The sequence below is a fragment of the Rhipicephalus microplus genome, chromosome 8 (assembly GCF_043290135.1).
Source record: "Rhipicephalus microplus isolate Deutch F79 chromosome 8, USDA_Rmic, whole genome shotgun sequence".
In the NCBI taxonomy this organism is placed as follows: domain Eukaryota; kingdom Metazoa; phylum Arthropoda; class Arachnida; order Ixodida; family Ixodidae; genus Rhipicephalus; species Rhipicephalus microplus.
The window spans coordinates 73,871,866-73,898,007 of NC_134707.1; the positions used below are offsets into that span (position 1 = coordinate 73,871,866).

Consider the following 26,142-nt stretch of genomic DNA (forward strand, 5'->3'; position numbering starts at 1 on the left):
CGCAGCGGGGCAAAAACTGACTGCTCGAACGCACTACACAGACGTGGCCGCTGCTATACAGAAATTCTGCTCATGGGGAATCGCGGTGCGACAGCCTCAGCAAATCGTGCTACCGGGAGTGGGTCACAACTCAGTGCGATGGCCGAGACGGCCGCAAGCATAACACACCTCAATGTGCTCGCGGTAGAGTGAGTACTGAATCAGCAGCAGTCCATACCTGACGAAGTTCGGTGCACGATACCCGTCAAGAGTGACGATGACCATGCCCGTTTGGGCTATTCGCTTGGGTGCAAAGATGAGTGGAATATTGGTGTTTACGATCTCTGCATCGTTGACGTCAGAGCCATCTTGAAAGATGACGTTGAGAACCACCCCTTAAAACGGAGAGTAGGAGGCAGTTTCATAAGGGCTTAGCTCGTGCACCTTACCTGAAATGACTATTTGCTTCATCCGAACGTATCAACCCGTCTTTTCGCGATTGGCAGTACTGGCAACCATAATATTTTGCTGCAGATTCAGGCACAAAGTATCCTGACACAAAGCTTCCTGGCATATGCCAGCGGGATGGAGTATTTTGTCTGCCACCATAATTGTGCCAATTTTCGAAATATTGAGTGTATATGTCGGCAAGATCCAAATCCAGATGTTGATTGATTTGTGGGGTTTAACGTCCCAAAACCACCATTTGATTATGAGAGACGCCGTAGTGGAGGGCTCCGGAAATTTTGACCACCTGGGGTTCTTTAACGTGCACCCAAATCTGAGTACATGGGCCTACAACATTTCCGCCTCCATCGGAAATGCAGCCGCCGCAGCCGGGAATTGAACCCACGACCTGCGGGTCAGCAGCCGAGTACCTTAGCCACTAGACCACTGCGGCGGGGCCCAAATCCAGATGTTCTCTCAAGGAAGTGAGGACATCTTTATCCCCCATAGCACTTAGTGATATCAGCGCAGCACCACCCAATCAGCCACGCCATGTGCCTGGGTGCGACAATGGCGCGTTAGAGTCAGCAGGAAATGTTTTAGAAGCCAGCTCTTCTGGATTCAGTGGACTGCCAGCCTTTATTTTGAATGAACATTTTTTCTCAAATATCCTCTTTGCGCGCTTATACTCGACCATGAGCGAATAATTCAGCACACCGGGTCTCCAAAGGGCTGGCCACCGGCGAGGATAGGCCCAAAATGTGTGGTCTCCCGAGTCACTCGGTAGGTTTGAAGGGGGCACCACTCCGCAAAAAAAGTGTTCTTATCTTGACAAAAAATCACTCGTCAAATATGCTATCGGTAGGATCCTGGTGACTTCTCTGTATAGATGCAAGCAACATTTATTAAACACTTTAAGAAAAAATTGGCCCCATATATGCATGTTACACTGCAAATGTCATCGAAAGACGATAGTGTTGCGTCTATAGATAGTGAACAAAACGTTTATTTGATGTTCTACACAAGAAAATCGGTGAATGGTATTCCGGAGACGCTACGTTAGAGTACCTCGAGCGTGCAGCGGAGGTGAACGAGCCCATCAAGTCAGGTCACTAATGAGACATGACCACTATCTAGCAGTTATCCTGGAAAACGAAGTGCTCGGCGTTCGCGGCCGTCTCTGAGGCGATAAGGTGTAGAGTGCAAGGAGATGGGTAGGTGCTACCGCCATGTCATCTTAGCATAGTTTTGGAAACACTTTCCTTTTCGTGAAAGCGTTGCATGGTCAGCGGAGCGTGATAAACGCTACGGTCCTTATAACTAGTTATCTTTGCCTTTTCTAGTAAAAAGACACACATACAAAATATTGACGTGTTGTTGCGGTGCCTCAAATATGCACAAACATGTCTCTGAAACTGACCATCGCGCAAGTATGAAAGCAACATCTTGAGCAATATTGGTGGGCGCTGCGGATGGGGTCGGCCGTTTGGAGCATCATTTGGCCACTCTGGTGCCGTTTAGGGTACCGTTGTGTGAACAAATAGAGAAGTGTACAGACAGACCTAACTTTATGCGTTGAAGGTCCCCAAAAAAGACTATCATCTTTAAAAACTCTATAAACACAGATTTAGTGTCGCCTATGCAGCAGCCATATAAATGCAGCGTCTCCCAGGCACCTATCAATATTGTTATTTTTTTCTTACATCGCGCAGCCAGTGTAGCTCCGTTCGCCACACGTGGCGTTTTTCTGTCGCGAAAAAACCGAAGCTCAAGCTTGCGAAGCGACGACAACTCTCCCCTGGCCCTCAGGGCAAGCTTCGGCGAACTTGAGGATAGGCGCGGCAGAGGGCGCAGGTGATTCACTGTGTTTAGTTGAAGTGGGAGTGCGTGCTACACGTGCATACCGCGTTGTGCATTGGGTGCGGGGAACTTCAGTGCAATCCCGATAGCTTGCCGTGCAATAGTGAGATACTCGCTGTACGTAGTTACATTTCCGCGACGGCACAGGTGATGCCACGGAAGCATCGGTGAAGTTCATAGTATTGTTATGTCGTGCGCTGCCACAACAATGCAGACAACACCTAGAGACAATTTCTACGTGTAAAACTGTATCTGCTTGCCCCAATTTTGAGGCTGAACGGTGCATCAATTGAGTTCTTTATTATATATGTGGATGCATACCACGGATGTGTACTTGCGCTGTGCTTTATTGCCAGCTTTGCAGATGCATGTGCCGCCTCGAACACAAAGATACTGCTTCTCCTGGTATGACCATGCCAACTACAGGAGAAAAAAAAACTGGATAATAAGTTGCCACTGTTTTTTACATGCAACTGCCTCCTCCCGTTTGCTTATATATATTCGTCAGCGTGTTACATGATGAAGCACATTTCAAAGCTAACCCAAGATTTGCACCTCTGCCAAGATGTTTTAGGAGCGCATACAAAGCGAAAATTAAGGTTATAGAACATGCTTGATTGAAAATTTCTTACACTCCATACTGTGCTTTGGGTGCGTGTTTGGTGCGCTCTAATTGTGCACCGCACGACCGATAACACACCCCGCCTGTCATTTGGCAGTGCTAACGCTGAACTGCCTTTGCGAGAGATAGAGCAAGCCTGACACGAAAGCTGAAAAAAACGAGGTGAGCCCTTCAACTTGGCTGTGAAACTCCTCGGAAATTTTAATGTCATAACTACATAAGTTAAGTTTTTATTTATTTTTTTCAGCACACCGTAAACGTTTGCACATGACAGTACACGACTGCTAATGTTATATATCAAATCAAAACAACAATCATAGGATTTTCGTACAAATCAAAGCAGCATATCAATGCAGCGCAGCTTTGTCGACTTGGCGTTGGCGCTCCACAGAGGCGTATCATGCACACATTTTCGGATGTTCTTGATAGGCGCTTAGCGAGCGAACGGTCGAGAGTTGGGCGTGAGCGGACGGGAAAGTGGGGCGCCGGGAGAAGAGAGAGTGAACGGTGAGAAAAGGAGTGGCAAAGCACTGCGCCTACTCTCTCGCACACTGTCTGGCACCACATGTTCCTGTTTCTAGGGGCGAGGATAAGCGCGGGCGCCTGCAGCGATTGCTATGAGAGAAGGGTTGCCATGGACGTCCTGGACAACGACGGATGGCTCACATATCCCGGCTAAGAAATACATGCACATTTAAAACGAGTTCACCCTGGCTGGCTCTGGCAGCCCATGGTTAGCCTGAAGTGGAAAATTGAAGAGCCCCAGTCTCTGTTTCTCCAGCAACACAGCAAGGCGGTTGAAAGCACGCATCCAGCAAGCCAGCCAGGGTTGGGTGCCCCCAAGATGGCGGAAAGCAGGGATCTTGTCGGTGAGGGAGTTGGTTCCAGCAAAGAGCGGAATGAGTGCCCGAAGCAGCCAACGTGGTTTAAAACAACAACAACTGGAACATGGCCTCCGAGATGGCGGGCACGCGCCGTGTTTGTCTCCGGCCTTCCCGATCATTGCGCTCCCCAGCAAAGCGAATGAGTATCACCTCTCGTGCTCGGATACTGCGAGAGGGCAAATTCACTGTGGATAGCACATCAAGAGGCCCTCAAAAGCATTCCAATTATACTAATAAGGAGACTGGGGCCAAACTCTGGGCAAACATTAACAGTGGCAGCGAGCAAAGCAATAATAGAAGGTGTCCCCCCAATCGGTGGAAACTAAGCAGGATCATCATCATCATCAGCCTGACTACGTCTACTGCATGACAAAGGCTTCTTCCATGTTCCGCGAGTTAACCCGGTCCTGTGCTTGCTGCTGCCAATTTATACCCGCAAACTTCTTAATCTCTTCTACCCACATAACCTTCGGTCTCCCCCTAACCCTCTTCCCTTCGCTGGGAATCCAGTTAGTTACCCTTAATGACCATCGGTTATCCTGTCTACGCGCTACATGCCCAGCCCATGTCCATTTCCTCTTCTTTATTTCAACTATGATATCCTTAACCCCTGTTTGTCCCCTAATCCACTCTGCTCTCTTTTTGTCTCTTAAGGTTACACCTACCATTTTTCTTTCCATAGCTCGCTGCGTCGTCCTCAATTTAAGCTGAACCCTCTTTGTAAGTCTCCAGGTTTCTGCTCCGTAGCTAAGTACCGGCAAGATACAGCAGTTATATACCTTCCTCTTGAGGGATAGTGGCAATTTACCTGTCATAATTTGAGAGTGCTTGCCGAATGTTCTCCACCCCATTCTTATTCTTCGAGTGACTTCAACCTCGTGGTTCGGCTCTGCGCTTATTACCTGCCCTAAGTAGACATAGTCTTTTACAACTTCAAGTGCACCATTACATATCTCGAAGCGCTGCTCTTTTCCGAGGTTGTTGTACATTACTTTCTTTTTCTGCAGATTAATTTTAGGACCCACCTCTCTGCTCTCCTTGTCTAACTCCGTAATCATTAGTTGCAATTCGTCCCCCGAGTTACTCAGCAATGCAATGTCATCGGCGAAGCTCAGGTTACTAAGGTATTCTCCATTAACTCTTATTCCTAACTGTTCCCATTCTAGGCTTCTGAAAACCTCCTGTAAGCACGCGGTAAATAGCATTGGGGAGATTGTTTCCCTCTGCCTTACACACTTCTTGATTGGTATTCTGTTGCTTTCTTTATGAAGACTATGTTAGCAGTTGATGCCCTGTATATTTCTTCCAAAATGATTATGTACACTTCATCTACGCCCTGATTCCGCAGTGCCTGCATGACCGCTGATATTTCTACTGAATCAAACGCCTTCTCGTAATCTATGAAGGCTATGTATTGTTGTTGGTTATACTCTGAGCATATCTCTATTACCTGATTGATAGTATGAATGTGGTCAATTGTTGAGGAGCCTGTTCGAAATCCCGCTTGTTCCTTTGGTTAATTGAAGTCTAATGTTTTCTTTACTCTGTTAGCAATTACCTTTGTAAATAGCTTGTATACTACAGAGAGCAAGCTGATCAGCCTGTAATTCTTCAAGTCCCCGCATCTCCTTTCTTATGTATTAAGATGATGTTAGCGTTCTTCCAAGACTATGGTTCTCTTCCCGTCAGGAGTCACCTCGTAAACAGGGTGGCTAGTTTTTCTAACACAATCTGTGCTCCATCTTTCAACAGATCTGATGTTACCTGATCCTCACCAGCAGCTTTGCCTCTTTGCATGCTCTCCAAAGCTTTTCTGACTTCTTTTATCATTACTGGTCGGGTATCATCTGGGTTACTGCTAGTTCTTATAGTATTAAAGTCGTGGTTGTCCCGGCTACTGTACAGATCTCTGTAAAACTCCTCCACTATTTTAAATATCATATCTTATTGGTAGTTATTTTGCCTTTTTTGTCCGTTAGTGCATACATCCGACTTTTGCCTATCCCAAGTTTTCTCTGCACTACTTTGACCGTTCCTCCGTTTTTCAGAGCGTGTTCAATTCTCTCCATGTTTTACTTTCTTACATCGCATACCTTACGTCTATTATTCAACTTCGAAAGCTCTGCCAGTTCTACTTTGTCTGTTGTACTTGACACTTTCATGATTAGATGCTTCTTAATGACATTCTTCGTTTCCTGGGTAAGCTTGCCAGTGTCCTGTCTAACTACCCTGCCTCCAACTTCCACTGCACACTCCATAATGATACTCGTCAGATTATCATTCATTGTATCTATGCTAAGGTTGGTTTCCTCACTAAGAGCCGAGTACCTGTTCTGAAGCGAGGCTCTGAATTCTTGTACTTTCCCTCTCAGTGCGAGCTCATTGATTCGCTTCTTGCGCATCAGTTTCTGTCGTTCCTTCTTCAAGTCTAAGCGAATTCGAGACCGTACCATTCTATGGTCACTGCATCGTACCTTGCGAACCACCTCCACATCCTGCACGATTCCACGGTGTGCAGTCATTATAAAGTCTATTTTGTTCTTATTTTCGCCATTAGTGCTCCTCTATGTCCACTTGCGGTTTTCTCGTTTTCGGTAGAAGGTATTCAAAATCCGTTAATTATTGCGTTCTGCGAATTCTACTAGTAGCTCTCCTCTGGCGTTTCTAGTGCCGATGCCATAATCTCCTACTGCCTGGTCTCCAGCCTGCTTCTTCCCTACCTTTGCAATAAAGTCACCCATCACTGTTGTATACTGTGTTTTTACCTTACTCATTCCCGATTCCACGTCTTTATAGAAGCTTTCAACTGAAGCGTCATCATGGCTGGATGTAGGTGCGTAAGCCTGTACTACCTTCATCTTGTATTTTTTATTCAGTTTAATTACGATACCTACGACCCTTTCATTATAGCTATAGTATTCCTCTATGTTGCCAGTTATGTTTCTGTGAATTGGAACCCCACTCCTAGTTCTCTTCTGTCTGCCAAGCCCCGATAGGAAAGAACGTGCCCATTCTGTAGCACCGTATAGGCCTCATCTGTCCTTCTAACCTCATTTAGCCCTATTATATCCCATTTAACACCCTCTAGCTCTTCGAATAGTACAGCAAGACCTCCCTCACAAGATAAGGTTCTTGCGTTAAACGTAGCCAAGTTCCGGTTCCGTGATTGCCAAGCAGGATAGCATGATTTATAAAGCAATTGAGGACAAAACTGATATAAACAACTACCGTCCTATTGCATTGACATCAGTAGTTTAGAGGCTGGTGACGAAGATAGTAAAGTAAAGACTACAGACATGGGTGTAGGATGAGAACGTGCTGGGAGAACTACAAAATTTTTTCCTCAAAGGAACGAGAATGGAGGACAATCTGTTCTCATTGACGCTGTGTATTGCAATAGCAAAAAAAGAACACAGGCGACTGTGGCTAGCATTTCTATATATATCAAGTAAGCTTACGGTAGTGTGATTCAAGAATACTTTTGGAGAATACTACACCCACTATATAGGAAAATTGGAATAGCTAATCTATTAAAGAATATCTTTAAAAGGAACAAGGTAGCTATAAAATGGGAAGATAACGTATCCGAACCTACAGACATACAACGTCGGCGTCGGCAGTGAGGTCCTTTGTCACCTGTGTTATTTGTGATATATCAACAGGGAGTTGAACTATATTAGAGGGAACTTGGTTTAAGCCTCCGTTTTGCCACTCAAGGAAAGCCCGTTGAGCAATAATTACTAGAATTTATGTGTATATAGTAACATAGTAATAAGTTATCTAGTAATAATAGCCGATAACAATGAAGATCTGCAGGAAGTGACAGACATCTGTGGTAGTGAGGGAGGGAGATTGCATTTGAAGTTCAGCAGGACAAAGTCGGCATTGATGGTTTTTTATGATAACGAAGGCAGTGAGCATGAGATACAGGAAGTCAAGTTACACAGAGTGGATAAACGCAAATATTTGGGCTTATGAATGAACAACGGGGGGGAGTACAAAAGGAAGCACGGATGATACGTAATAACTAAGGCTAATAAGAATGCAGCTGTAATAAAAAAAGAGCACTGCGGAACTACAATAGGTATGAAGTTGCGAAAGAGATTAGGAAATGTGTCATGGTCCCGAGTTTGACGTTCGTTATTGCAGTTTTGTACATGAAATCAGAGGTTTAAGCAAGATTAGAAATTAAACAACGATGCTAAGATAGAGTTGTTTTGGAAACACACGGGAATGCCCCAAACAAGGGGGTACAGAGGGACATGAGATAGACCCAGTTCGATTGCACAGAAGCTAGCAGCAAGATAGAATTTGAGGAGTGCTTGAGAAAATAGCGAAAGTAGCGTCGGGCTAGGAAGGATTTCAGCTACTTGTTCATAAAGAAGGTTGACACTAAAAAGAAGAAGCGAACTCCAAAGTTGTCAAGCAAGTGTTTAGACAACAGCAGAATACCAAGTCTAAAAGTAACATTGGTTGAGAAGTAGGTGAAAGGAATGAAGAGGGTAATGTGGAAGAATGTTTGGTTGAGATTATATACGCCCCAGCATTAACTTTATCTCTCGTATACCTTGACCCGACATTTGTAAATGATCGCTAGTCTGTAAAAAGTGCGAAACGTTTTTGTCTCTACATGCAAGCTGCACAAACAGTGCGGTGGTCTTTCGTGTTCTGTGTGTATGTGTGTGGGGGGGGGGGTGCTGCCGTGGAGCGGAGAAACAAGCGGGCACTCTCACCTCTGGAAACAAGCTCTTTCCATGCGATTGTAACGGCCGGAGGAAAACACGCCAAGCGCCCGACATTACGGAGGCCATGTCTGGCAAGAGCTGTCTCCTTTTAACCCGAATGAATGGCATGAAAGCCAGGTTCAAAAACCTTGCGTGCCTCTCTTACTCAACGCAATCTAAAGAAAGTTACGGAGCAATTTAATCGGATGGCTCACTGACAGAGAGAACCAACAGAACCGCCACGTTTCTTTAAAGAGGGATAGAGCCGTCACTCATTTAGCTGAGTGTCTGAATGACCCTGTTTCAGCCACCGGTGCCGTGGGCTGCCTAGTCGGATCAGTCCGAAAGCAGGTCAGCTGGCTCAGTGAGCCGTATCTCGAAGAACTGCCAATCACGTTTACAGAGTCGCGGATCACTAACTCTTTAAAAATAGCCGCTCAAAAGATGCGGCTCCATGCTGAGCGACGCATCTCTACCTCGGAAAAGAAAGAAAAAAAATTTGTTATCCATAACATTTATTCGTGTCTGAAGGAGATATAATTGCTTTCTTTATAGCATAGAATTGTTATAGTGCTTGGATGTTCATTGAAAAAAAAACAGCAAACAAAAGTGATGCGATGCGAGGAGTCTCCTAAAAGGGTCCCTGCGACAGTTTTGGAGCATGGTGAGGAAACGCTACTAGTAAGTAATAGAGGCTCCTGAAAACACGCGAGCCAAATATTATAGCGCCTCACGTGGCCTGAAAATCACTGTAAATTATTATAGTGACTAATGTGGTTGCTTGGGCGAGTTGGTACGACATAATTCACTTAAAAAATTAACAGCGCCAATAACGAGGGACAAGAAAAAGAAGGAGACAGATAGCGGCACTGACTTACAACAAGATTTATTTGCTAGAACCGCACAATATACACTTGGGCAGTGTCTGACAAAAAAAGAAAAAAAAGAGAAAAATACAAAGCAAACAAAACATAATCCACCTAAAAACCACGTAGTCATCTCCACAACGCACCATGAACAACACGTGTGCTAACGTTCCGAAGGAAATCTATTTCTTTTAGTGATAGCGCAATCGAAGGTGGATTCTGTTTTGTTTGTTTTGTATTTTTTCTTTTTTCTCTTTTTTTGTCAGATACTGCCCAAGTATATATTGTGCGGTTCTAGCAAATAAATCTTGTTGTAAGTCGGTGCCACTGTCTGTCTCCTTCTTTTTCTTGTCCCTCGTTATTGGCGCTGTTAATTTTTTAAGTGAATTATTATAGTGAGCTGAAAATTTCTTTCTCTTCTCTCGACAAACGACGGAAGATGCTCAAAAATGACTTGCAAAAGCCATTTATCCGCCATTCACTGAATTGAACACAGCACGCTTGATCATTACAGGGTCTGCCACGGGAAGCCCTGACTTGTCCACGCATGCGCGCGCGATCACAACGAAGAAGTCGCGTACTTTTAGAAAAAAGTGCTTATATTCACATGCCACGCATGATGGAATTTCTTAGCCCCTTCCATTCGTCTCTGCTTAGCTTCTAGCGCTTTCATCAGGACAAGAGAACAGAAAACGCGATTGCAATATGCGACACATTTTCGCAACTCCACGTGTACTGGACGGTTTTCAAAATTTTTGTGGAATTCCACGTGTGCAGCAATAAGCTAGTTGAGTGAATCCATTTGATGGTTACATAAATAAATATTTCAGGGCCCATATAAGACATGTGATGCTCCGGGGTATAGGTGGAGAAACGTGCCGTGCTCCAAGGAAACTGAATTGCACAGATGGTAAAAGGTTTAAACGTTCACCTATCGAAAACCACTCAAAGATAAATCATCATGTGCAAGAGTGTCAACAAAGTGAGCACCAAGGGCTGGCCCTTTTTCTTACGCATAGTGTAGTGAGTACTTCACAGATTCTCAAAGAAATAATTGCAGCATAGTGGGAACGTCACAAAAGTTCTTGTCATAGACCATACACGTCATCAGTTCAACTCAGAAATTTCTATTCGCACTGCCATTCATTTATTGGCAGTGCGATTTCAGCGCACACAGGAAACGAAAGAGAAGTTAGATATTAGGGACAAGTTGTGAGCGGGGTCTGCCGAGGATATCAAATTATTTTTTTGCAAGCTTGCCTCAAGTGTCTTCCATTATTTTTATTGAATAATAATTCAAGTGCTCATTAACTTTGTGAACATAAAACTGGTGCTGCTTTCAAAATGTGTTACCTAAGTTGTGAAGGGTTTCAACTATAAATATTTTTATCAGCTTTGCTTCTCCTACTTAAGGGCCAATCAAAGTGCATTGCTTTACAAAGGCAGATTTCGAGCAGCAGTGTTTCGCATTCTGTGGTTAGTAATCATGCGCGGCAAAAGTAGAAATTTCAATGTTTCTCTGCAGTATACTATTTTTCGTTGTTTAGATATTTTTTTAAAACAAGAAGCCATACGAAGTAACAAGGTTCAGTTGAGATAGTCAATAGCATATATTGCTTCTAGAAAAGGAACTGAACATAAAAAATGACCACATTTCTGCCTGCTTTGCTGGAAATGTCATTGAAAGACGAAAGTGCTCTGTCTGAAGGCACTGCTTCAGAGAACACCGTAATCTCAAACTAGTGTTCAGAAAAGAAAGCTTTCATAGAATGCAGAGCCGCTGGTACGCAGCCAAACTGTCGTCTATGTTCATAACACCGCATTTTGGCTTAGCCCCAAAAAAACTAAGGCCCTTAGAACTAAGCATCCATGTATCTTCTTTCAATGAAATACACTTCCTCATTACAACGTACTGGCGGTGTGACTCAGATAATCGTAATATTTGTTTTGTCATCGACAGTGTTCACAAGTGTGAATGCAGCCACCAGATGCAGATGGCTTTGAGGTGAACAACAACTTAAGCTGTCGCCGGGTGACTGAATCGTGCGCCACCCAGACAGATCAAAATTTTTTTGTTAAATTACGCCGAGAAAGACTATTTTCCTTAAACAAAGAAATCAATCAAAGACAGAAGAAACGGTGCTGAAAAAAACAACTTCAATTTATTTCTGTTTCTCGATTTTTTCTGTTTCGATGGATCCATGGATCTGGCTTTGTATGTTTCAGTGGAACGGTTGAGACAGGCCTCGGGGACGTTTATAGGACGTGCCTGCATTTTCGCAAAGCAACAGGACGTCGTAATTGTAGAGAGCACGTAAATACATTTGGTTTTCAGTGATAGAGCCTCTAGGATTCAAAAATAGCGAAACGTTACATATAAATTAAGAAAAAGAGTAAGTGTGGCACAGTAAAACTGTATATATGTGTTAAAACAAGGACGATTGTGTTATGAAGGAGCCTTGACTGTGGTCACAACAGGTGCGGTATTTTATCACGCTGTTTAAACGCTAGCATGTACGAACATTTCTTTCTGGTATTTTGCACATAAACACAGGCACTTATAGGCAGGCGCAAGTTTTAGGCAAATTCAAGTTTGAGGGCTTTCACAAAGAAAAGCTACACGGGAAGTGGGCTATTTCTACCTTCTAAAAAATGTTTCAACTCTTACATACTGGGAGCAGTAGGATGCTTCATCATACTGATGTGCAGAACTTTCAGGCGCAAACGGTACATATATATATATATATATATATATATATATATATATATATATATATATATATATATATATATAAACATTCTGGAAGAAATCAACAGGGCATCAACTGCTACCATAGTGTTTCATAAAGAAAGCAACAGAATACCAATCAAGAAGGGTGTTGTGCAGGGGGACACAATCTCCCCAATGCTATTTACCGCGTGCTTACAGGAGCTTTTCAGAAGCCTAGAATAGGAACAGTTAGGAATAAGAGTTCATGGAGAATACCTTAGTAACCTGTGCTTCGCCGATGACATTGCATTGCTGAGTAACTCAGGGGACGATTTGAAACTCATGATTACGGAGTTGGACAAGGAGAGCAGAAAGGTGGGTCTGAAAATTAATCTGTAGAAAACGAAAGTAATGTACAACAACCTCGGAAAGGAGCAGCGCTTCGAGATAGGTAAATGTGCACTTGAAGTTGTAAAAGACTATGTCTGCTTAGGGCAGGTAATAACCGCAGTACCTAACCACGAGATTGAAGTAACTAGAAGAATAAGAATGGGGTGGAGCACATTCGTCAAGCACTCTGAAATTATGACAGGTAGATTGCCACTATCCATCAAGAGGAAGGTATATAACAGCTGTATCTTGCTGGTACTTAGCTACGGAGCAGAAACCTGGAGACTTACAAAGAAGGTTCAGCTTAAATTGAGGACGACGCAGCGAGCAATGGAAAGAAAAATGGTAGGTGTAACCTTAAGAGACAAGAAGAGAGCACAATAGATTAGGGGACAAATGGGGGTTAAGGATATTATAGTTAAAATAAAGAAGAAGAAATGGACATGGGCCGGGCATGTAGCGCGAAAACAGGATAACCACTTTTCATTAAGGGTAACTGACTGGATACCCAGAGAAGGGAAACGGGTTAGGGGGAGACAGAAGGTTAGGTGGGCAGATGAGATTAAGAAGTTTGCGGGTATAAATTGGCAGCGTCAAGCACAGGACCGGGTCAACTGGCGGAACATGGGAGAGGCCTTTGTCCTGCAGTGGACGTAGTCAGGCTGATGATGATATATATATATATATATATATATATATATATATATTGCCGCATGTTGTTAGGCACCTACCAAAGCCTTGTCCCGCTTCCTGCTCTTATGAATTCTGCCCCACCAACTGACAAGGCAAACGCGCCAAGCTAAACGCACCATGCAACGCTGGCTGCACGTGTCACCACATCACGCGCCGGACAAGGAACGCTGGCGGTTTTTTCGAGGAGGAGCTCGAGGCGAGACACAAGAGAAGTTGACGAGGTTTTGACTAGCGAGCTCACAACCTTTGTGTATTTAGTTGACGGGCACAAGTTCGCCATTATTAAATAGCTGTTTTAGCTTCCGGCACTGTATTTGTTCGTTAAAAACTGGTGGAGGTGTGGGGTATGATTGCAAGCCCATCTCAGCATAAGGAACATAGCCGAGAACTCCGAAGGTCGGAGCCAGCGCAGTTGACTCCCGTACACCAACGAACGAGTCGTCGCCTACGAGGTGAGCAGCCCGAGTTTGGTGCCCTCTTCGATTCTTCGAGACCAGTAGAGGACGTAAGTTCCGGAGCCCCTGCAATGGCCACCCAAGTGACTTCATTTCCATCGCAAATCGTCATGGACCCGCCCCGCATACCAAAGGTATTTCACGGTGATATTTTCGAGGATTCCGAGGACTGGCTCGACGGTTTCGAACATGTTGCCAGACTAAACGGTTGGAACGAAGACCGGAAACTTCGCTACGTCTACGTGGCCCTGCAAGAATCTGCACGTACGTGGTTCGAAAACCACGAAGCGTCCTTATTATCGTGGGACGACTTTCGAAGAGTTTCTTGCTACTTACCCAAACACGGACCGCAAAGAAAGGGCAGAGGCCACTCTTCAGACTCGAAACCAACCGGACAACGGGAGCTTCGCCATGTACATTGAAGACATGTCTCGACTGTTCCGCCGGGCCGACCAGAACATGGCTGAGGAAAAGAAGTTGCGGCACCCGATGCGTGGAGTGAAGGAGGAGCTTTTTGCAGGGCTGATGCGTAATCCACCGCGCTCTCTTGCTGAGTTCAGATCAGAGGCGACCATGATAGAAAAGAGCCTGCAGCAGAGCGCGCGCCAATACAACAGGGACGTAAGTGTCTCTTCTGTTAGCGCGGCGTCGACAACCCTCACGAATAACATCTCTTGCGTGAAATAGTGAGGGCTGTCGTAAGGGAAGAACTCCAGAAAATACAAATGACTCAAGCTCACCCAGCGATGTCCTCACTTGCCGACGTTGTGCGCGAAGAAGTGCGGCAAGTGGTTCTACAACCACAACATCAGGTACTACAGCGCGCACAACAGGAGCCTCCGCCTCAGTTGTCGTACGCGCAAGCTGTCCGAGGTCCTGTCGTACGCGCAAGCTGTAAGACAGGACCTCGGACGCATGTATCGGACGGCTGCGACTGCTGTGATGCCTCCGACGTTTTCTCCGAGTACGCCGCTACCAATGCCGGAAGCAAGACCACGTAAGAACGATGTATGGCGCACTGTATACCGGCGGCCCCTTTGCTACCACTGCGGAGAAGCAGGTCACCTTTACCGGGCGTGCCAGTATCGTCGAGCGAGACTGCGTGGTTTTCCAGTCAATGCACCATGCCCACGGAACGGTGAACGGCCCTACAAAATCGAAGAATACTTGTCTTCACGCTATTCACCTAAAGACACGCAACAACGAAAGTTGCGTTCGACAGCACCGATGCGCTATCGGTCGCCGAGTCCACGTCCGTCATCAAATCTCCGAAGAGCACGTTCACCTATCCCGTGGCGGTAAAACTAGAGCCAGCGACCTCTGGATGTGAGGCCGCTGAAATATTGACAACTGAAGACTCTCCATTGTTAGCCCGACAGGACGGTGGCGGTTACGCAACGACGGTCAAGTGCAGTAGTAGCGATGTTACCTCCAAGATATTAGTCACGATCGACGACGTCGAGGCCATTGCGCTAATAGACACTAGTGCAGACTATTGCGTTGTCAGTAATGCTCTCGCAAAGAAGCTTAAGAAGGTGATGACTGAGTGGACGGGACCTCAGATACGTACCACTGGAGGGCACTTAGTTAGTCCCGTGGGGTTATGCACCGCAAGGATAGGAATAAGGGGATTTGTGTATGTCGGAAGCTTTATTGTGCTTTCTGAGTGCTCCCGGGAACTGATAATAGGCATGGACTTTTTGCAAACAAACAATGCAGTCATTGACTTGCAAGAGTCCCCGATTTCGTTTTCTACGGAGAATGCCGTCGCCTTCTGTCATGCGGAGAAACCAATCGTTTTACCTCTCCACATTGTGGACGAAGATGTAACCGTGCCACCACGTTCCAGTGTGACCGTTCTTGTGAGAAGTGAAGTTCTTCGTGACTGTGACGGATTAGCTGACGGAAACATCGGACTGCTACTAGAAAAAGGACTATGCGTGGGAAGAGGCCTGGTGAGCCTTCGTGATAGATGTGCGTATGTCCTAATAACTAACTTTCGAAATGAGCTGCAGCATGTTGCGAAGGGAACATCCGTAGCATCGCTGCATAAGTACATGCAAGTCACAGATGTTTGCACTCTTGATAAAGCTTCAGAGACAGTAGATAACGTACTCCAGTCAGTAGACATTGACAGAGAGCTCTCGTCATCTCAGAAGCAACAGATTGCTGACCTCATCAGAGAGTTCACCGAGTGCTTCTCCACATCGTCGAAAGTCGGACGTACTTCCGTCGCAAAGCACCGTATCGTGGTCGAAGAACACGTGAGACCTGTGCATCAGCGCCCATACCGAGTAGCGCCAAAAGAAAGAGAAGCCATGAAGAACCAAGTGCAGGAAATGCTCAACGATGATGTAATCCAGCCATCCAGCAGTCCGTGGGCATCACCGGTAGTGCTAGTCAAAACGGAGGACAATACTCTGCGGTTTTGCGTTGACTACAGAAAGCTGAACCAAGTCACAAAGCGTGATGTTTACCCATTTCCACGGATCGATGATGCCTTGGATAAGTTACGCAATGCTCACTTTTTTTCATCATTGGACTTAAAAAGGGGATACTGGTAGATCGAGGTGGACGAACGAGATCGCGAGAAGACGGCTTTTGTCACTCCAGACGGACTGTACGAGTTCACAGTGCTCCCTTTCGGTTTGTGCTCTGCTCCCACTACCTTTCAGAGGATGATGGACACTGTGCTCTCCGGACTCTAGTGACAATCGTGTCTCGTCTACCTCGACGATGTAGTGGTTTTTTCTGCTACCTTCGAGCAGCACATCCACTGACTGAGAATGGTACTGGATGCCATTCGCGTGCCAGCACTGACCATCAAACCGCAAAAGTGTCACTTTGGATTTCGTCAGCTTCGGTTCCTCGGGCACATAGTTAGTGCGAAAGGCGTCCACCTAGACCCGGAAAAGATTGCAGCAGTTGAAAATTTTCCAAAACCGCAAGACAAAAAGGCCGTCAGACGATTCCTGGGACTACGTGCCTACTACAGGCACTTTGTTGAAAACTTTGCTAAGGTCGCTGAGCCTTTGACACGGCTAACGAAAGAAAGTGTACCATTCTCTTGGCGGGAGGAACAAGAAGCGGCTTTCTCAGAGTTGCGACGCCGTTTGCATTCTCCTCCAATACTTGCCCATTTTGACGAAGAGGCCGATACAGACATCATACCAACGCGAGTAACGTTGGCCACGGTGCCATCCTCGTTCAGTGGCAGAATGGAGAAGAAAAGGTCATTGCTTACGTGAGCCGCACTCAATCGAATGCTGAGTCTAATAATTTAGCGACAGAGAAAGAGTGTCTCGCCGTTCTATGGGCCATCAGCAAGTTCCGCCCATACCTCTTCGGCAGACCGTTTCGAGCAATCAGTGATCATCATTCATTGTGTTGGCTGGCAAACATCAAGGACCGTTCAGGAAGACTTTCTAGATGGAGCCTGCGTCTGCAGGAGCATGACATCACTGTGGTCTACAAGTCCGGTCTCAAGCACAATGACGCGGATTGCCTGTCTCGCGCACCTGTTGAGTCGCTATCATCTGACCAAGAACAAGACATCCCATTTCTTGGAGTTCTGAATGTGTCGGAGATGGCTCGTCTTCAGCGAGAGGACTCGGAACTACGCCCGTTTAACCAATACTTGAAGGGTTACCAATTCAAGGTACCCCGAGTTTTCGTCCGTGGTTTGACATCCTATGTCCTCCGGAACGATGTCCTATACAAGCGCAACTTCGTAAACAGCGGTGAGACGTTTCTGCTTCTTGTACCATCATCACTGCGAGTAGAAATCATAGAAGCGTGTCATGACGACCCATCGGCTGGCCATATGGGTAGTAGTCGCACTTTGGCCAGAATTCGCCGGAAGTATTATTGGCCGAAATTAAGGAATTCGGTGCACCATTACGTTAAGTCATGCCGCGATTGCCAGAGACGTAAAATACCACCAGCGAAACCAGCGGGTCTCTTGCAACAAATTGAGCCACTAAAAGGGTCATTTCAGCAATTGGGAATGAATTTGCTTTGTCCATTTCCTCTCTGTTCATCGGGAAGGCGCTGGATTGTTGTAGCAACAGACTACATGACTCGATATGCTGAGACATCACCTCTCGCGAAAGGAACGGCGAATGAAGAAGCCCAGTTTTTCGTCACTCAGATTGTACTACGACATGGCACACCACAGGTTGTCATTACAGACAAAGGAACAGCATTTACTGCCCGTTTGATGCAGTCTGTTATGAAGCTCATCCACACCGAACAAAGCAGGACTACAGCATACCATCCGTAAACAAACGGATTAACCGAAAGGCTCAATAGAACTCTCGCCGACACGATCTCGATGTATGTGGACGTTGAGCACCAGACATGGGACAGTATTTTGCCTTATGCAACATTTGCGTATAATACCGCAGTACAAGAAACGACACACTTCACGCCATTTCAACTTGTTTATAGTCGGACGGTCACAACGACCTTAGACGCGATGTTACCTGTCAACGATGCGAATGAAAGTGACCGACACATCCGCGACTACATAGAAAGGGCAGAAGAGGCACGGTGATTGGCAAGACATCGTATCATTTTGCAACAAGGCTCTGATGTAAGTCGCTATAATCTGAAGCGGAGAGACGTACAGTACAACCCAAGAGACAAAGTGTGGGTGTGGACGCCTATACACGCACCTGGCCTATCGGAAAAACTGATGCGGCGCTATTTCGGCCCTTACAAAGTACTTCGCCAGTTAGGCACACTAAACTAAAAAGTAATTCCTGAAGGGCAAGTGTGCTCAACCCGACGCAGGAATCGCCCAAAAGTCGTACATGTAGTACGAATGAAACCGTACTACGAAAGGCACTGAACGACACAACTGATAAATGTGCTCAACATCAGATAAATACTCATTTACAAAACTGTTCGACGTTATCGTACGCATAGGGACGATGCGTTTCGGGAGGGAAACTAATGCCGCATGTTGTTAGGCACCTACCGAAGTCTTGCCCGCTTCCTGCTCTTATGAGTTCTGCCACACCAACTGACAAGCCAAACACGCCAAGCTAAACGCGCCATGCAACGCTGGCTGCACGTGTCACCACATCACGCGCTGGACAAGGAACGCCGGCGGTTTTTTCGAGAAGGAGCTCGATGTGAGATGCAAGAGAAGTTGACAAGGTTTTGACTAGTGAGCTCACAACACTTGTGTATTTAGTTGACGGGCACAAGTTCACCATTAATAAATAGCTGTTTTCGCTTCCGGCACTGTATTTGTTCGTTACAATATATATATATATATATATATATATATATATATATATATATATATATATATATATATATATATATATATATATATATATATATGTAGCAGTGATGCCGTAGCGGTTAGAGCATCCGCCTCGCATGCACAAGGTCCGTGGTTCAAATCCCGGAGCCACGCAGTTCCCAACCGGATAAAAAAAAATCCGCGTGGTGATGGAACTGCATTACGAGGCCTGGGGTGCGGCCTCACCGGTAACCACTGCCGGGAACGCACTCCCTCACCAGAGAAGGATTGGCCACCCTGGTGCAGTATCTGGCCACTACTTCCCACATGCATACGTCAAATAACTCACGGCCCTCAGTCTCCAGCAGCTGCGAAGCAAATGACCACGGCGGCGGTCAGATCTGCAACGCAGAAGTAGGTGCTAAGAATCTCTGGATCCGGACAGGCCGCCATTGGAACCTGAACTTGGCAACGTTTAACGCTAGCACCTTCTCTAGTGAGGGAAGTCTAGCTATACTGTTCGAGGAGCTAGAGGGTGTTAAATGGGATATAATAGGACTCAGTGAGGCTAGGAAGACAGATGAGGCCTATACGGTGCTACAGAATGGACACGTCTTTTGCTATCGGGGCTTGGCTGACAGAGAACTGAGAGTGGGGTTCCTAATTCTCAGAAACATAACTGGCAACATAGAGCAATGGCATTAATGAAAGGGTGGTAGGTATCGTAATTAAACTGAATAAGAGATACAACATGAAGGTGGTACAGGCTTACGCGCCTACATCCAGCCATGATGACGCTTCAGTTGAAAGTTTCTATGAAGACGTGGAATCGGCAATGAGTAAGGCAAAAACACCGAATACAATACTGATGGGAGACTTCAATGCAAAAGTATGGAAGAAGCAGGCTCCAGCCCACTTGTTCCTACTTTTGCATTAAAGTAGGCAGTAGGAGATCATGGCAACGGTACTAGAAACGCCAGAGGAGAGGTACTAGTAAAATTCGAAGAACGCAATAATTTACGGATTTTGAATACTTTCTACGGAAAACGAGGAAACCAAAAGTGGACATGGAGGAGCCCTAATGGCGAAAATAAGAACGAAATGGACTTTATAATGAGTGCACACCCAGGCATCATGCAGGATGTGGAAGTGGTTGGCAACGTACGATGCAGTAACCATAGAATGGTATTGTCTCGAATTCGCCTAGACTTCGCCTAGAATTCGCCTAGAAAGGAACGACAGAAACTGATACGCAAGAAGCGAATCAATGAGCTCGCACTGAGAGGGAAAGTACAAGAATTCAGTCTCGCTTCAGAACAGGTACTCGGCTCTTAGTGAGGAAACCAACCTTAGCATAGATACAATGAATGATAATCTGACGAGTATCATTATGGAGTGTGCAGTGGAAGTTGGAGGCAGGGTAGTTAGACAGTTAATCATGAAAGTCTCAAGTACAACATACAAAATATAACTGGCAGAGCTTTTGAAGTTGAACAATTGGTGTAAGGTATCCAATGTAAAAAAATATAACATGGAAAGAATTGAACACACTCTGAAAAATGATGGAAACGTCAAAGCAGTGAAGAGGAAACTTAGGATAGGCAAAAATCTGATGCATGCACTAAGGGACTAAGAAGGCAAAATAACTACCAATTTGGATAGGATAGTTAAAATAGCGGAGGAGTTTTACAGAGATCTGTACAGTAGCCGGGATAACCATGACTTCTATACAAAAGAACTAGCAGTAAACCAGATGATAACCCCACCAGTAATGATAGAAGAAGTCAGGAAAGCTTTGGAAAGCATGCAACGAGGCAAAGCTGCTGGTGAGGATCAGGTAACATCCGATCTGTGGAAAGATGGAGGACAGATTGTGTTGGAAAAACTAGCTACCCTGTTTACGAAATGTCTCCTGACGGGAAGAGTACCAGAGTCTTGGAAGAACGCTAACATCATTTTAATACATAAAAAAGGAGATGACAAGGACTTGAAGAATTACAGGCTGATTAGCTTGCTCTCTGTAGTATACAAGCTATTTACAAAGGTAATTGCTAACAGAGTAAGGAAAACATTAGAATTCAAGCAAACAAACGAACAAGCAGGATTTCGAACAGGCTACTCAACAATCGACCACGATCATACTGTCAGTCAGGCAATAGAAAAATGCTCAGAATATAACCAACCACTATACATAGCCTTCATAGATTACGAGAAGGCGTTTGATTCAGTAGAAATATCAGCGGTGAAGAAAGCAACAGAATACCAATCAAGAAGGGTGTAAGGCAGGGGGACACAATCTCCCCAATGCTATTTACTTACTGCGTGCTTACAGGAGGTTTTCAGAAGCCTAGAATGGAAGGTTAGGGATAAGAGTTAATGGAGAGTACCTTAGTACCCTGCGCTTCGCCGATGACTATGCATTGATGAGTAACTCAGGGGGCGAATTGCAACTCATGATTACGGAGTTAGACACGGACAGCAGAAAGGTGGGCCTTAAAATGAATCTGCAGAAAACGAAAGTAATGTACAACAACCTCGGAAAAGAGCCGCGCGTCGGAATAGGCAATAGAGCACTTCAAGTTGTGAAAGACTATGTCTACTTAGGGCAGGTAATAACCGTGGAGCCGAACCACGAGATTGAAGTAACTAGAAGAATAAGAATGGGGTGGAGGACAGTTGTAAAGCACTCTCAAAATATGACAGGTAGATTGCCACTATCCCTCAAGAGAAAGATATATAACAGGTGTATCTGGCCGGTACTTAGCTACAGAGCAGAAACCTGGAGACTTACAAAGAGGGTTCAGCTTAAATTGAGGACGACGCAGCGAGCACTGGAAAGAAAAATGGTAGGTGTAACCTTAAGAGACAAGAAGAGAGCAGAGTAAATTAGGGCAAAAACGGGGGTTAAGGATATCATAGCTGAAATCAAGAAGAAGAAATGGACATGGGCCGGGCATGTAGCACGTAGACACGATAACCGCTGGTCGTTAAGGGTAACTAACTAGATTCCCAGAGAAGGCAAGCGGGTTAGGGGGAGACAGAAGGTGAGGTGGGCAGATGAGATTAAGAAGTTTGCGGGTATAAATTGGCAGCAGCAAGCACAGGAACGAGTTAACTGGCGGAACATGGGACAGGCCTTTGTCCTGCAGTGGACCTAGTCAGGCTGATGATATATATATATATATATATATATATATATATATATATATATATATGTATATATATATATATATATATATATATATATATATATATATATATATATATATATATATATATATATATATATTCGAAGGTAACTCGAAGGTATTCCAAGGTAATTCGAAGGTCGTAGGTTCGATTCCTGCTCACAGTTGGTAATTTTTTCATCCACTTTTCTTGCTTCTTATTTACATTATATTGGTTTTAATAACTTCCCTTGTACATTCCTTGGCATTACTGTCTCTTATATCTCATTAATATTGTGTTAAAACACGGAAAAACGAGCCCTTAGGTATACACTTCTTTCCCTTATTTTATATATATATATATATATATATTTCTATATATATATATATAAATATATATATATATATATATATATATATATATATATATATATATATATATATATATATATATATATATATATAAATATATATATATATATATATATATATATATATATATATATATATATATATATACTCAAAGTAGGTTTGCTTTCACATTCCCATAACAAGTGTTTATTTAGCCAATGTTTTGACGTTGCCCCGTCTTTTTGAAGGCATGATAATATTTATACATTTTCCGTGTCTTCTAATAACTTGTGAAGACTTCAGAAAAGGGGACAGAAGAAAAAGGGAAACAAAGAACAAAGGAGAAAGACTTAAAGAACATCACGCGTGCCACAGCTGTCGACACCGCCTGGGAGAGACACCCCAAAAAAGGCAGCGAAGGTTAATGCAGACCAACAACCATGGCCAGCTGTACCACAACCAACAGCAACCAGCAAGCAGAATGGACAATCTTCAAGCAGCAAAAACCAGCCCCTAGCAATAGGCAAGACCAACAAGCCACCAGCAGCAGCCAAGGATGATCGTCTACAGGCCAGCTCGTTACGGGAGGCACGGCTGGACGGAGCTCAAACCCAAACCAGGTGCGATCTCTGGGTACCCTGTGGTTTTACGCACCTCGTCTGTGCAAAGTGACATACTGGCTGTGCGAATTAGCAAATATCGTCCGTTTCAGATGAGTTAGGCCATAGAACAGGTCAAATTTTCCTAAACTCAGAAAGCTTGATGACAAACGAATACGGCACGAACTTGACATGCGTAGCCTCCAAGAATATGTACTGGCAGGTACGGATCCGAAGGGGCTATGCTTGTTGCTAACACCATCGATGCATTATTTCCCCAAAGGGGAAATGAAACAGCGGAACGCGCTTCTCGATGATGCCACACAGGAACTAACTAAGGTTCCCACTGAACACTGAAAAAGACTAAAGCACTGACAGACAAGGAGCGGTATGCAAGAAATAACTTTCCTCTTTGGGGTGGGAGGCTAAAGAGCTCGACGTATCTGAGCAAAAAAAAAGGAGGAAATAGAAACGCTTAAGAGAAACAAGTTTACGCGAGGCAATGTTCTGCACAAGCTATACCGACTATTGTTTACATGAAAAATACCAAGCCAACAAAACGCAAGAAGGATTTTTCACCACATCCCAAAAAAACCAAACGTAATTACCCTTCCAGATAAAGAAACTTAGCAAAAAAGAACTGAGTGTATTATCACGCCGGCTTACATTCTGCGCTAGCAATGGAAAGTGCGATGAATTTACGCTTCTGAAAGACCTAGACAGCTTCGCACAAAATTTACGATTGGAGGAATATTTCTTCTATACACCCCAAAAAGATAACCCACTTTTTGCGAGGTAACCGGATGCCAAGAGACCCCAGACACCAACAGAGATCGACATCTGGATCTCTATATAGACGCAGTTCAGAAAAATGTCATACATGCGTACAAGGTGCACAAAGCAAGTATGAACGACTTATCAAGGACGAGAAAGGAATGACCACTCGCTTAGAGCAACCGCGAAAATCTCGTCAACACACCAGCAGACAAACAAGACCTCATTGTTATTCTGAATGATTCAGATTACATGGAGAAAGGCAAGTGACAACTAAATGACAAACAATTCTGCAAACACCTCGAATTGGACCCTACCACCGAGCACGTAGGGATCACTATAACAACCCTAGAGATTCTACACGTGAAGGTGCTATTGATTCAAAGCTTCAAAAAGCACATGTTATGGTACATTCGGCGCCAGGTCGCTTTTGCATGCTGCCTAAGATTCATAAAAGAGAAAACCCTGGCAGACCCATTATATCAAGTACGGGAACGTAACTGAACCTATTTTCATTTATATTGACTCTTAAATCAAAGACATACCACCCACACATGAGTCCTTCTTGCGAGACACAAATAATTTCCTTCGAGAAATAACGGAACCTACGATTCCAGACAGTGCATTCCCTGTAACATTGTGCGTTAGTTCTCTCTACACAAATATCCCACATGACGATGGTGTAAAGGCACTTGTTGAATTGTATAGCACTTACAAAACTGGCACATATCTAAGCGAAAAAGTAATTGAAATCTTACCGAGACATGTACTCAAACTGAACTGCTTTGAATTTGACAATCAGCACTACTTTTAAATCAGCATCACTGCAACGGGTACACAAATGGCCCCAAACTACGCTAACATATTCGTGCACCACATAGAGTCCAATTTTCTTTCACCCTGTGATATCAAACCTTGATTGTATAAACGGTACCTAAACGACATATTCATGATATGGACACATTCAGAAAACGAGCTCCTCAAAATGATACAGGCAATTAACCAAGCGCATCCCAGCATTTATTTTGCACACTCCTAATCTAACACTTATATAAGGTTTCTTGATTTACTTATTCGAATGGAAGATGGTGCTTTGGTAATAGGCGTCTACAGAAAACATATGGACAGAAACAAAATACATGCACTTATAAGCTGCCAGCCGTGGCACTTCAAGACCAGCATTACTTATCCCCAAGCAGACAGATGCCAAAGAATCGGCTCCCGTACTGAAGACTTCCACAGAAACAGTACACGTATCCGCAAGTAATCCTTGATGAAGAATACCCACCAGCTATCATGGATGACGCCATCAAAAAAGAAAACAGAAAATCTGGACCACCACACTCTTCTAAACCATCGTAAAGATGCCGACCAGCACCACGAAAAAAATTTGCTATTAACCTTCACAAGCAACCCAACGAACATAAACAAGGTCCTAAAAATACACTTTAACGTATTAGAACAGAGCGTATGGCTATCCAAAATTTCACTTCTCCTTGTGTATAATACAGGTAGCCGAAAAGTATAAAGGATAGTTTAATAAATTACCACATAGGCATAAAACCTCAAGGAGGTTGTCGCCCTTGCGGAAAACGCAGATTCGAAGTATGCAAATGCAGGCAAACAACGACAGCAGTGGAAAGCATGCACCGGGATTTTATGCACGGGATAAGTGGGGCACTACAATCTAACTCAGACAATGCCTAATGCCTTCTGGAATGTGGGGTATGTAACATGCAATACGTGGGCCAGACCCACACGCCGTTTAGAATCAGATTCAACAACCATCGGGCACATGTACGTTTCCTGCCATGCCTTCCACTTTCAAAGCACACTTCAAAGACCAAAGGTTTGATGACGTCAAGGTTACACAATCGGAAAATCATTTTTGAATATTCAGAGAACGGGAACAACGGGAATCTTATTTTAACTACAATTTCAAAGTGATAAGAAACGAAATAAATGAACAACCAGGCACTCTGTCAGCGTTACAATCACTAAACACGCAAACACCTCTCTCTGATCAGTCTTCTATTCTGAGGCTCTCTTAAGGCCAATAAAAAAAAGTAGCCGTATGCATCTGACAACATAGGCCTCGCCGAAATGGTCTAGTGGCTAAGGTTCTCGGCTACTGACACGTAGGTCGCGGGATCAAATCCCGGCTGCGATGGCTGCATTTCCGATGGAGGCAGAAATGTTGTAGTCCCGTGTGTTTAAACTCGGGTGTACCTTAGAGAACCCCAGGTGGTCGAAATTTCCGGAGCCCTTGACTACGGCGTCTCTCATACTCATATGGGTGTGTTGAGATGTTCAACCCCACATATCAATCAATCTGACGTTATAGAATTGGTTTGCCCCTTCAAGCAC

The 26,142-nt window shown here is 44.5% G+C and overlaps 1 long non-coding RNA gene across 1 annotated transcript in view; it reads right to left on the reverse strand.

The window, feature by feature from the left end:
* Nucleotides 1-11,525: 11,525 nt before the first annotated feature.
* The window catches only part of LOC142768609 (uncharacterized), a 90,702-nt gene continuing 76,085 nt past the window's right edge, over nt 11,526-26,142 (reverse strand). Inside the window, exon 4 of the long non-coding RNA XR_012885357.1 lies at nt 11,526-11,651. This is a non-coding gene — a long non-coding RNA (uncharacterized LOC142768609). The remainder of the gene's footprint in view (nt 11,652-26,142) is intronic.